Source organism: Helianthus annuus, chromosome 11 (assembly GCF_002127325.2).
Source record: "Helianthus annuus cultivar XRQ/B chromosome 11, HanXRQr2.0-SUNRISE, whole genome shotgun sequence".
Classification (NCBI taxonomy): Eukaryota; Viridiplantae; Streptophyta; class Magnoliopsida; order Asterales; family Asteraceae; genus Helianthus; species Helianthus annuus.
This window is the reverse complement of record NC_035443.2, coordinates 119,403,141-119,415,280: the sequence shown is the minus strand read 5'-3', so window position 1 is coordinate 119,415,280 and position 12,140 is coordinate 119,403,141. Positions and strand designations below refer to the sequence as shown.

Sequence of the window (12,140 nt, the reverse complement as noted above, 5' to 3'; positions counted from 1 at the left end):
ATCTTGCACAAAATATTTTGTATAGATTTGTTTAGATTTTTGGCAAGATTTTATAAGATCTATAGAGATCTTGGTAAGATTCACAAGAAAGTCTTGTAGTATATTATATGCAGGTTTAGGCTTGTGGGTTTTTGGCTTGGGCCAAGGGCCCACAAGCCCAACTCGTGTGAAAGTGGCCCGTATTTCCTACGAGACCCGTTGTTAGAGTTCTGAACTCTGTTTAACGTCAAAAACAAAAACACGGTCGGTAGTTGTTGTTAGCACGCCCGTTCATCGATCACGGTAATAATCGCGAAAAATTATATCGTTGCCTTCTTTAATCCGGTTTCGACTGTAGTCACTAAAATTTAATTACGAAGCTAAAATATATCGTAAAAATTTGATATCTGTCGGCGTTGTCAGTATTCTGTACGGTTTCAATCCGTTGTCGCTTAACGTTTAGCATGTTTCTCCGCAAATCACCGTTCGCGCACTGTATGGTTGGACAGACGTTCCTAGGCACTCCAAAGGCCTAATTAAGTTAGTCCGCGTTGTAAACACTATTTATTATCGCGTTAATTATCTGTTAATCGCGTCATTAAGCGCGTAAATTACCGGTTGTCACATTCTCCCCCTGTTACAGAAATTTCGTCCTCGAAATTTAAACTAGGGTATCTCTTCAAAAGTTGATGTCAAGTGAAACAGGATGTATAGATACAGTCACTAATGTGACTAAGTTAACAGGATCCAACAATGAACAGGAACTTCGACCAATCGAATTCCATATGAGCGTTTATAACGAGTTCTAGAAACAATAACATCCACTGGATGAACTTAGAATCAACAATCTCAAATGTAATGATTTGCATGAAACGTTCAATCGTGATCAGCGCAAGCTGCAAGTCATACCGACGCCACAAGGTGTCGCAATGAATGAAACGATTCAATAATAGGGGTGATCGAACAAGTATCACCTGTTGTTTTGCATGAAACGCTAAATCATGATTAGCCCAAGCTACAAGTTTGTACTGACACCACAAGGTGTCGTAGTGATTCAAATAATTTAATAATAGCGGTGATCAAACAAATCCACCGTGTTTGAAGTCAAATGAAAGCGTAATAAGGTGAATCCGAAAGTTGGTTTCAAATGACATCATAGAAATTTGCAATCGAAATTTGAACATCAAAGAAATGATGTTTTCGATCGAAGGTGAAGAAGCAATGGATATTGCAAAATTTTCGATCGATAATGAAAGAACCGTTAGTAGGTACACCGGAATGTAAAAATGAATTTGTGTACCATTGTCTTAACACACTATTGTATTAAGACCGCTTTGATATAATAAATCGAAGTGAGTTGGAAAACTATCAATAAAATTTTAGATCCGTGTATGAGATGCGTAAACGAGTTTAGCGCAAGCTTCAAGCTAATGAAAATCACCATCACATGGTGTCGAAATCAACAGACAATTTAATGGAGTCGAATGTCAAACAAGTTTACTTCGACTCGGAACAAATGAAACGCTTGTTAATACAAATTTGAATACGATGCTCCCAATACATCATATTATGTTCTGAAAGGAATATGTGTAATGAACAAGTTCAAACAATTGAACTTGGTTTTAGCGTAACCCGACAATAAGTATATGTATCGACAAGAAATCTCTCGGCATGGTCACAACGAAAACCATGTATGTAACTTGTAAAGAAATGATCGTGATACAATGACCATTAAGAGGAGTAGAGATGCGAAAATCTACTCAGTGAGCGTGAAATTCGAAATTTCAATAATAGAAATTTGAGGACTTTACCTGGGGTTTCGTGTGACGACCATTTGTTAGGTGACATTACCGTCGTTAACCGAAATAGGGGGGGATGTGGAGACATACGTCTTTTCCTTGGAGTGATTCGTGTCGTTGCAGGATCGCGTGACAAGTTGTCGTTTCCTGGCCGTTAGTTCTCCTGCTGACAGGAATCTAGCGTCGTCGTTGAGTTGCGCCATCGCGTCTTTTCAAAGGCCTCGCCTTGGTAGTCGTATGTGACGTACTTCAACCTCTGTTGATGTAAGCTTAAGTTCCACGTATACTTGTGCACTAGCGTCGTGTGCCATGTAGAAGGTGATGTACCCCGACATCCGTGGACGTAAAAATTGAGTTCCATGTATTCCCGTGCGCTATCGTTTTGTTATGCGTAGGCTGCCTGCTCGGGGAGTTAAAATATCATAGACAATATGGATAATAGTGTGTACCCGAGTTAATATTCGCGATTCCTACGTGATGTCCATGCACAAATAATCGATCATATAATCAAATAAGCATGTTAGTCATCAATAAGCAATCAAGTAATTCCCCTAGTCCCACTAGTCTATCCTCCCAGCCTCTCAGACTGAATCTCCTAGTCCCACTAGACTACCCTCCAGCCTCTCAGACTGAATCTCCTAGTCCCACTAGACTATCCCTCCAGCCTCTCAGACTGAATCTCCTAGTCCCACTAGACTATCCCTCCAGCCTCTCAGACTGAATCTCCTAGTCCCACTAGACTACCCTCCAGCCTCTCAGACTGAATCTCCTAGTCCCACTAGACTATCCCTCCAGCCTCTCAGACTGAATCTCCTAGTCCCACTAGACTACCCTCCAGCCTCTCAGACTGAATCTCCTAGTCCCACTAGACTATCCCTCCAGCCTCTCAGACTGAATCTCCTAGTCCCACTAGACTATCCTTCCAGCCTCTCAGACTGAATTCCCTTTTCCGAAGGTTTTAAATGCATGTTTCCTAAACTCTTAGAGTGTTGTGTACTGTATGCGCCTGTTTTGTGTATCGTGTATAAAACACTATTTTAGCGTATGTTTGAAAACAATATTTTGACTGCTTGTTTTTCGGCAACGGTTGGAGACCATATTCGAGTACTAGGCGTTCTGTATGTGTTCAACGTCTCAATGATCTAAGTCCCCAGGGGGAAAGGTGAGGTTAGAGCCTAGGTATCACAACAGAAACCTAATTCGCTGTAACCTATAGCTCTGATACCAATCTGTCACACCCCGAAATTATCAGAGCATTGGCGTGACTGGACTGGTATCTTCATTGCACAGCGGAAGCAAACAATCTAAGTCTTTTAGAAAATGAACGCCACTAAGTACTCGACTCTTCATGGTCTTCCTATTCCAACCGTTCCATTGTTTGAAAAGTAACCTGAGAAAGAACATGCGAAAAAGTCAACATAAGGTTGAGCGAGTTCATAGTTTGTTTGTAAAAGATCTGAAATAAATCTTTTGAGTTGTGAAAGGTTTGAAATAAATCTTTGGTAATAACCGGTTTTCGAATTAGTATTGAGAAAATGAATTTAAAAATCATTTTCTTGCCAAGTTATATGGAAACGTTGTGTTTGTAACACGTCATGTTCATAAAACCATGTTTTTGTAAAGCCTTGTATTTGTAATATTCGCATAACCGTCAATGCCCACCCTGACTTTGACTCTATACCCCCATAATTCTTTGGATTTGTATAAAACACGGTAGCTAAATTGTATGAACTAAAAGTTTCCGTAAGTATAAAATCCCTGGTATGTAGCAGATAAGGAAAAAGAGATCACCAATGGTTTGCAAGGCCATTGATATGTGTGAAATGCAAGTAGGAAGGCTCAAACCTAGCAAATTTATGCGTCGGGAACAAAGTCATCCCAAGGTCCGTTATGCTGGACCTGAGACTGGGCTCGCTACACCCAAATAGATCTACCGCTCCTGCCCCTCGGTCCCCACCCTGAGGATTAATGACCTCAAGTTTCCGCCTACCCATTCACATGATCTAAATAGTAAACCCCCTTACGCTAACCATACCATGTAAAAATTATTCGTAATTACTATAACATATATTCCACCCCAGCCACCCTGGCTGAATCTTCCCAGCCACCCTGACTGAACCTTCCCAGCCACCCTGACTGAACCTTCCCAGCCACCCTGACTGAACCTTCCCAGCCACCCTGACTGAACCTTCCCAGCCACCCTGACTGGCTCCTTAATTATAAAAAAAAAATCGTTCATATTTCGAGAATAAGCATTTGTTTTGTAAAAACCGGTATGTTTAGTATAAACCTTTCGTAAATCATTTGAGTTCCTCGAAATCCATTCGTGATATGATTTAGAAATACGAGTTTTGCATTTGTTCAAAACTTTGTATGTTTCTGAAAATCGTGCATGACTTTCCACCCCGAAAACATTTACAAAAAGAATGTAAAACAGTAAAAAGTGGGGGTTATGAACTCGCCTGAATATTCCTGTGTAAAGCTAGCTAATTACGACTTCGATGATGTCGTTTCCAAGACTTGACTTGCTAGCGTGCATTCTACAATATTCCTAACACGGAATATCTAATAAGTTTCTAAATAAACGCAGTATCTAAACTACGTGTCATCGAGCTCTACCGAATCGTTAATCGAACGATTCGACGGTAAATAGTTAACTTAATGAGAATGACTAAGTTGTATTCGTTTAGCTTCATTTTATGAAGTCGTACGTGTATATAAAAAAAATAATATTCTTATGAAAATATCATATAACAAACTCGTATCGCGCTTCGTATGAAAATAATATATAATAACTTGTATTATATACATTACGTCTTGTGTATATTTGCCAAAAATATACGTATGTGCCGTCTAGGCGTATAAAATAAATACAAAAAGTTATATTTATTTTGCGAAAGTATCATCGCGTTGTTTCAAGTTTGAAACAAATATACAAACTATATTTAGTTTATAAAAGGACTCGTGTCGTATATGACTTCAAATAAATATATAAACTATATTTATTTAGCAAAACAATTGTCGTGTCGTTTGATATTTGGAATAAATATATACTACATTTATTTTGATGAAACGACTTCGGGTTACGCGATGCTTGAAATAAATATATATACTATATTTATTTATAAAAAGATTCGAGTTTGTTTGAAATAAATATAATAATAACTATATTTATTTTTGTCGTCAAATTTATCTCCGTATCGTTGTATCTCGTAAGTTGTAAGTCGTTGTCGAAGGAACTTTACATTTGTATCTTGTAAAAGTCGCTTTATAACAATAGTTGTCGTGTTACAAGAAAATCACGTTTTTATAATAAAACTCGTTTTATTTTACGGGTTTTCTCGAAAAACGGGCAGAGTTTCCTCTGTTTTTGGACGGCCCCGACAACTAAGTGTCGTTATTTTTATCAAATTCAAATAAATTTTCAACAACAATCCAACCATATACTCAATATATATATAATTTTATAAGACGACAAAGTATAAACTAAACGTTATTTTATATCGGTTCGAGCTCGTTTGTCACGTAAGTAATAATATTATAAAAATAACAAAATAAACGTGACGTTAATTTTTACCGAGTCTTCGCGTCGGGATATTGACCGAGTCGACTCGTTGAGTTGACCGAGTCAACCGTGTTGACTTTTGTTGACTGTTTTGACCGAACCGAGAACCCGATGCGCGAACCGAACCTAAAACCGAGCCGTGACTCGTGCCGAACAAGACCCGAACCAACAACAAGATCCTGAATCCGCAACTTGAAGTGACCTGAAACCGATCTATGTGAGCCTCCTGTTGACCCGTACTCGTGCGACCAAAACTGACCCGCAACTGAACCAACTGAGCCGAGACTTCACTGAGCCTGAACAAACTCGAACCATACTCAGAACTACTCGAAAATTACATCTTTGGTAACATCAAGTTTCAGAAACAAAGATGAAGGTGATGGGTTTTTACCGGAAACTCTTTGGACCGAGATTCGAACCACCGCCCTGCCGCTACTGCCGCCGCCGTGAGCGGCGGCGCTGCTCCGCCTCCGTTCATCTCTCTCCCGAGTTTCTCTCTCTAGCTGCGTTCTCTCTCTTTCTTTCTGCTCGTTGCCGCCACGCGCCACCACGCGCCACCGTTCCTCTCTCTTTCGTCTCGACTGCCACACCACCGCACCACCACCGATTAGTGGTGGTGGTGGTCTGTTTCAGTTCTGTAACAAGGGGGGGGGGGTTTACCGGTGTGGGTGTGGTCGCCGGAGCTCCGATCGGAGCCAGTTTGCCGCCGGAAAAAGCACCGGAGAGGGAGAGGGGTTGTTTGGCTTCTCTGTGTTTCTTTTCCTTTTGTTTTGTGTGTGTGTGGTGTGGGAATTGAAGGGCAGGAGACAAATATATGACTGTGTTTGTTCCCTGTGTATAACCGAGAGAGAGAGAGGAAGACCTTTATGTCTGTGTATTTGTTGGGAGTTTTAGAGGGGAGAGGTGTTATATAGAGGATTGAGTAAGATCTTGCACAAAATATTTTGTATAGATTTGTTTAGATTTTTGGCAAGATTTTATAAGATCTATAGAGATCTTGGTAAGATTCACAAGAAAGTCTTGTAGTATATTATATGCAGGTTTAGGCTTGTGGGTTTTTGGCTTGGGCCAAGGGCCCACAAGCCCAACTCGTGTGAAAGTGGCCCGTATTTCCTACGAGACCCGTTGTTAGAGTTCTGAACTCTGTTTAACGTCAAAAACAAAAACACGGTCGGTAGTTGTTGTTAGCACGCCCGTTCATCGATCACGGTAATAATCGCGAAAAATTATATCGTTGCCTTCTTTAATCCGGTTTCGACTGTAGTCACTAAAATTTAATTACGAAGCTAAAATATATCGTAAAAATTTGATATCTGTCGGCGTTGTCAGTATTCTGTACGGTTTCAATCCGTTGTCGCTTAACGTTTAGCATGTTTCTCCGCAAATCACCGTTCGCGCACTGTATGGTTGGACAGACGTTCCTAGGCACTCCAAAGGCCTAATTAAGTTAGTCCGCGTTGTAAACACTATTTATTATCGCGTTAATTATCTGTTAATCGCGTCATTAAGCGCGTAAATTACCGGTTGTCACATAGAGTACGTTTTAGGCACATCCAGTCATTATATCTTATTCCTAGAGACGCAGTTCTACAACCCTTGTATCCCTACACTCACTATGGGTGTAGTAAAATATTTCTGGCTCATACAGGCCTTAGAGGCAGTGTCTGCCTGATGCTGACTTTATCAGCATGTTCAATAGGTTATCCGTTCAAATGCTACTGTGCTTTTGTGCATCATGTTTGTCACTAGAGTTCAGTATGTAAATAATGTAGTGACGGAAATCAAAGTATGATGCAGGAATATACAAGTATTAGAAATCAAGTAGCAGTTCATCAGCAATTTCAGTTAAGCACAGTAATTAAGCAGTAATTAATTATTAATTAAATAGTACGGATACCTGGTTTAGTGAGGGTTGTCACACAAATAACTTTATTTCATTGATAATTAAACTGTTTACAATGATTACAAGCATAGATGTCACATTAGTTCTCCATCTTATGGAGTTAAAACCTGATATTAAACTAGTTCAAAAATTCAGATTTCAAGCTCTCGGCTTGAAACCCCTTTTTAACACTTTTGACCCGTTTCATGATTTCTTAAACCACTTTCGTCTAAATCATTGTAAAATCTTGAGATATTCATTATCTCAAAACCATTAACTCGTGAGTCTAAAACTTTCGTACATTATACCACTAAAGGTTGAGTTATGCGTAAAACTTCATTTTGACCTGTTAGAGGGGTTTACCATTTACTTTACATTTCACTCTCCTTTCACCCATTATTTTACCACATTAAGGTATCTACCTTTATTTCGTAATCTTAATACAAATTCCTAAACAACCCATATGGGTCATTTGCCCAATCTACCCATCAAGGGCTTTTTGGTCAATTTTAGTCCTTCATTTTACGACGAAGGACTTTCGCTAATATTTAACCAAAATATCATTCTTAACTATAATTCTAAATATGCGTACCTGGCTCGGGTCATAGTATTGACCCGTTTAAATACTTTTCGCTATTAATTTCTAGTTAATAGCAACGCGTACCATGTGCTAATTCTTGTGATCACAAAATTCAACAAATGATCATCAGACATTATTGTCAAATGGTGTTAACAACACCATTTGACCCGTTTAGTCAAAATGACAAATTATCATTATAAGATGGTATTTAATTACCATTTCACCCTTTAACCTATTCCGGTTTTTCCCATGATTATGCCTCAATTGAAAAATCATTTTTTTTCTTATTTTAATTGACCTGTTATGACGTTTGCCATGTGGTGTCCCTTCGAAACCCTTTATTTATTCATTAATCCATACCCGGATTACTACTTTACAATTTTACCCACCACGGTTTACACCAAAACATAGTGTTTCAAAAAAAAATTTATATTTGTTCATCATTTCACACTACTATTCATTCTCACTTGTTCCTACCCGCATTGTATCGTGTCGGAACATCTTATTTCATTTACATACTACTATTCATATATTCCATACTCACTATAAGCATTTTGTAAATAATAGGAGAGGCATAAGCTTTACTTACTTTGTATCCGGTTATGCTTTTCCGCGTGCTCAATCCTTTTGACTCGCTTCCTTCCCAAGCTTCCATCTAGCTTGTTAAGCGTCAAACTATCATTATGATTCGTAAGACGGTTAGATTAGTCGTTATTCATTAGGACTATTCCACCTTACGTATTTCATATAAAAATTGTCATTTATCGTATTGTGGGTCAGTTTGACTTTTAAAAGTCAAATGCCCATTAATATATAAAATGCACATTCAAGTTCGTCGGCTATTTTAGGCATTCTAAACTTACCCGGTAGGCGTTCTTTTAAGCCACCGTCTAGCAAATCTTTTACCGGTTCATTATATTTCCAATATCTCAACTAGTTCAAGCGATTATTAAATCTAACTTATTTATTTATTTTCGTAAGAACTAAGGGTTCTCTTCTATAAGTGAGACCTGTTTCATCATATCACTAGCGTTCTTCCGAATACCTATTATAATCAAGTTTTATACACAACCGAGTAGACCGCAATTTCATTTAGGCATTTTAACAAACACTTAGCGGGCAAAATTTTTACATATCTAGAATCCAATTCATAACTTGTCATTTATCCAAGATTAACATCAATTAAGCAAGTTCATATCAAATTTTCACATTAACAAATTCTGAATTTACATCATAGAGTTCAAAATACACTAGAATGATAACTATAATCCTAGTGTTTAACATGTTTCTACAAAACCCACGTAACACCTTCAATGGTGATTATGAATTTCACAAGTAATAAGCAAAATCTCAACAAGTATTTGACTAGGGTTCATCCCTAGACACTATTTCATTCTAATTTCATCCAATCAACCATCATGCAACATCAATTTCAAATTTCTTATGTTCATCCAGAAATTTAGATGGAACTTTTTTATGAAATTTTACATACCTTATGACCCCTTTACTGAGGAGATCACTATTCTATGCTCGGATTTCGATTTGGGACATAATTTGGCCTTCAATTTTGATCAAATAGCATAAACTAGGGTTTGATGGAGAGCTCTTGGTCGCCCTTGTGTTTTGATCGACCAGACACACACACAAGTGTGTGTTTGGTGTTTAATTTTTGTTTTAATAATATCACTTTGCAATTGTCCAACTTTGGTCCCTCAAATATCCATGGTTTATAAAAGGCTTACTAGTCCATGTCTCTTTGTTGTTTTAAATTAATTAACTAGGTTAATTACCCCTAGTTAACTTAGTGAGTTCCGGGAGTTCTAACCCGTTTATTTTAAGTTCCGTTAGCTCGGGCCTTTTATCCATTTTATGTCTTGAAAGTTCTTATCTGCTTTTAATTAATATTAGGATTATTTATTTAAATCCTAATATTTACCGGGTTACTTTTACCACTAACGGTACTTTACCCTTCTTTTAGTATTAACAAGGTTTGATTACCAAACCCGTTTTCGGGGTGTTACAGTATAATGTAACTAGATAAACCAAAGAATCTCCACGAAACATAAGTATGATCATGAACATAAAGCTTAAAAACATGAAGATCAAGTTGTTTTAGTGTATGTGTTAAACTTGTTTGTTAATTTCTTGTGTTTATGTTGTATGATCTAGCAAGTGTAAGGATGGATCTTGAGAAATTTGTGATGATCATCCTTTATGTAAACCATGAACTTGAAGATGAACTTGTTGATGTGTAGGATGATCATTCCTACAAAATATAAGTCTTGAAAATGTAGGATTTCAAAAATAATATTTTCAAGAAACTAAAGTTTACTACAAGATTTCACACGATTTGGTTTCAAAGGAAAATAACTATGTTTTAGAAGGTAAAATGGAACTAATAAGGTGTATGTAACATGAAAAATACAAGAAGATTTATTTTTGAAAAATCATCTTACAAGTTGTAAAGATGGAAATTTCATAAGAATGAGGTTTATAAAATAAAAACCATGTTTTTAGTGTTAAATAAGCTTACTAAACAACATGTTAAAATACTACAAAGATTTACAAACTTTCAAGTTCATGTCATAGTGTAAAATGCATATTTTTGGCTCCATTTTTAAAATATGCATTTTTAAAAGAAAATAATATGCTATTAAGCATGGAAACCTCCATTTTTAAGGGGAAACTATGGCAAAATTTTTATAGAAATTAAACACTTAGAAACACATTTTTAAACAAGTGTTTACAAGTAATTTTAATCATGGTTTTAATATAAAAATTTGCCATAATTCTTGTTATAAAAATTACAAATATTGGAGGTTGATTTTTGTTAATAAAAATGGCAAAGGATATATTTAGGAAAATATATATTTAGATGTCACAAAATTGTATGCTACTTGTATATTGTTTGTATTAGTTATATTAAAATTGGGAATCTTGAAAATAATGTAACACATCAAAATACCAAAAATTGTAATATAAAATATTACCAAAATCACAAGAAAATAATTATATAATTTATACCCGAATATCGGACAAATCGAACAATGGACATCGGACTATATATATATATATATATATGGGACCGTTAAAATGAAAACCACCTGCAGTTGTAAGAACCATGAGAACTACATCGTACGGGGTGAGTTGGACCAAACATTTTTTTTCATAAACGTAGATGTGTGTATTATAATCACATTTGTAAAAAAAAAAAACTCAAAAAAAAAAATGTCGTGTGTGTAGTTTTGAACACTACAAGTTTGTGTTTACGGGTACCGTAAACTTTATATATATATATATATATATATATATATATATATATATATATATATATATATGTGTGTGTGTGTGTGTGTGGTGTGTGTGTGTGTGTATATATGTATATATACACACACATTTACACTCCGGAAATAAATTCGTAACTTACCAAATGTGACAAACGGTATTTTTGAAACCGAAGAAACGGTAAAATATGAATTCTTATAACTATTACAAAATATATCGAATTTTGTCAAGATAGAAAATATATTATTTTTGAGTGGAGAAAAACATATATTTTCTTAAACAATTCAAAAATATATTATTATGGTGAAAACTAGAAATATATATTTTTCTAAGTTTAATCTAAATATACTATTTTAAGATATATTTGGAAGTATACTTATTTTTGACAAAGCTAAATTTATAGATATTTTTCTATAAAAATTCTCTTAAAATATGTATATTTTAAGAATATAAGGTAGTGATTTTGATTGTATAAAAATAATATTCGGGAAAAATTATACACAAATTTAAGTATAAAATACTTAACAAATACAAGAAAATATGTATTCCTATACGAATAAATACACACCGGAATACACTACCCATACTTGGCAAAATACCAGTATACAAATACATAAGTATGAAAATACACAAGTACCAGTATACCCATACTTGGGAAAATATTTTATATGAGAAAATACATGACAAAGCAAGTTAAAAATAAACATATTATTTTTAACAGTATTCCAAATAATTGGATAAAAATAGTTAAGATTAAAACATTCTTATTTTAACTAATAATTATATAATTTGGAATTATGTAATACATATCAACCGTATAACTCAAAGAATACTAAATCCCCGAAAATAAGTCTTAATAAACAACTAAGACTAGTACTCGTTACAGGACCTAAACGTCTAATAAAACATGGCACGTGTGTAGGTAGTTGTACGACTCGTAAGAAGGACCTTTGAGTATACGTGACAGCGGGACACAAACTTGTGAGTTCATGTCCCCCTTTTCTTTTAACTGTTTTCGGTTTTATAACTTACGAGGGTGAAATACATGTT

The 12,140-nt window shown here is 35.8% G+C and overlaps 1 long non-coding RNA gene across 2 annotated transcripts; it reads right to left on the bottom strand.

Moving 5' to 3' along the window:
* Positions 1-2,647: 2,647 nt before the first annotated feature.
* On the bottom strand, positions 2,648-6,266 carry LOC110890110. Of its 2 annotated transcripts, XR_004872411.1 has the most exons (3): positions 5,735-6,266; positions 5,356-5,639; positions 2,648-4,329 (listed from the first exon to the last, which is right to left on the bottom strand). It is a non-coding gene; the product is annotated as an uncharacterized LOC110890110 (long non-coding RNA). The 2 variants fall into 2 exon arrangements; XR_002564224.2 differs by lacking the exon at positions 2,648-4,329 and having other exon boundaries at positions 5,261-5,639; positions 5,735-6,263.
* Positions 6,267-12,140: the final 5,874 nt, after the last annotated feature.